Below are 2,189 nucleotides of genomic sequence, written 5' to 3'. Positions count from 1 at the left end.
ATTCTCCCTTTTCTCGTACTTTCCTCTGAAATCCCATCTTTTGTGTAACTGATGCTGATGAAATTGCCGGTTTTAGTATTAATGCTTCTGTTAGCCAAGTGAGATGGACTGAATTCATCTCCACACCCTGAAATGAAGCCAGGAACATTGAGCCCTGCTTCTCCCTCTCTCCTCTAGCTCTCTACTACCCTTCAACTCTTACCTGCCACCCTCCAGACATGCCGCACATCTTCCTTGCGTCTAACCTGGCACCTGAATAAACATTTTCAAATATTTTCTAATTCCTGACCTTCCCATATCCCCTTTCCTTTCCTTTTTACCTCCCTTTTCTTTTTTTCTTTCTTTCTTTCTTTTTTCTTTTTTTTTACAAAATAGTTGAATCCTCTTTTTTTGCATTCTAGTGTAAACATGGAACAAATGTGTAACTCATCATAATGGACATCTGTTACTTGGATAGTGGTGAGCCCATATCTCCCAGATTAATCACTGTTTCTATTCATTTGGAATTAGCAACCTGTAACTTCAAGTAACTCCCTGATGAGATGGAACACACATTCTTTTCACAGATGTATAGTAATAGGAATAAATCTACAATTTGGCAAATGCACCAGATGTGGAACACAGTGCGTGCTTATAATAAGAAAATATAATGACTGTCTTGGACTAATATGTGGTCACTCTGACAAAGAGGAATTTATGTAGTTGAAACTTCTTGAAAACAGCCTCACCTGCATAAGTGTTTTTTAAACTCTGGCCCCAGGGGCCTGTAGTTTCCTGACAAAGTTTTCTCATGTTATTTGCTCTCCTTGGAGACTTGAAATTCCTCATCACTTAGAAACAAGATAGAAATTGGGAGGCTATGAAGCGTAACAGAATTATCGTCTGTAGAAGCCAGGGTCTTACTGGCTACCCTTCCTTGTTGGGGTATGTTTTCAGAAAGAGTGTGTTTCTGTGTGCTAGGACTGTGTATCCAAGACATCTATCATATATGGACCGTTGAGTAATTGAGTCAGCATAACCTAATGATTCACAGTTGTATTCCATTGCACATTTAGAGAGAATATTGTACTCAGACCAGAAAAAGGAGTGTCCAGCATAAAATATTTGCTGAGTTTATTTATGCTGTGAAATAATGCCAGCATTCACAATGAAGTCATCTGTTCATTCATCAGTCGTCTTTTGAACACCTACTGTTCTGAGCCTGGCACTGTTCTCATTTGAGATATAAAGACTTGGACATTTTCCTTAAAAAATGAATAGTCTAATGAAGGAAACAGATTTCCCCACTTATGAGGTCAATACTGTGTATTGATGTATTGATGCTCTGATAAGCACCTGCACAGGGAAATGGTCAATCTTTCTTCAATGATCAGGAAGCAGTAAGAAGAAATCCTGGAAAGACTTGAGGGAGAAGGTGGCATCTTAGTGGAGCTTTGAAAGGGGGTGATTTACTGGGGGCTTGAGGAGAGTACTGGACATAGGGTAGGGACAGAATGGGAGTGTCACTATCATCCTGTTTCTATTCCTCTTCTAAAAGCAAACTTAGAGTGTATAAGATGTAAGCAGAAAAATTATATAGAGAGGTCCACATTTGAGAGAAAGAGGTAACTGTTTAGGTTACTTGAAATTGTAATCTGATGGTAGGATAAACACCAAAAAGTTCACCTCTGGTTCCTACACTTGACCATGCTAAGGATAGACAAGTTAAGAAAAATATATATTAAAAACGGTCACAAATTATAATCCCACAAGGCTCAAACAATCTAACATACATGTACACAGTACAAAATCCCAAGAGACAAAAGAGAACAAAAAGCGTATCTCAATCCCATCTGTCTTCCTCAGTCCCCCATTTTCCTCCTCAGAGAATACCGCTGCTGGAGTTCTTCCAAAATATATTCTTGCTCTATCCAACCATTTCCATAATATAACATGTTAAAATAGGGCTCTTCCAGGGTCACTTTTGGCTGAGAATGAAGACAATAGGCACCATACTCCTAGAGACAACCAGGAAAATAATTCTAAGTAGACCATGGAAAACCTGAATAGAAGACCCACTGACCTGGAAGATAAAAGGATCGAGAGGACAGAGGAAAGAGGAGTTTGGGAGGGGGGCTTCTTTGGAGGAAGTAGCACTGAGAGTCTCATTTCTTACCCCCAAGAATCATGGCAAGGAGACTTCTACCCTT

The sequence above is a fragment of the Microcebus murinus genome, chromosome X (genome assembly GCF_040939455.1).
Source record: "Microcebus murinus isolate Inina chromosome X, M.murinus_Inina_mat1.0, whole genome shotgun sequence".
Classification (NCBI taxonomy): Eukaryota; Metazoa; Chordata; class Mammalia; order Primates; family Cheirogaleidae; genus Microcebus; species Microcebus murinus.
Note: the sequence above shows the minus strand (reverse complement) of the source record.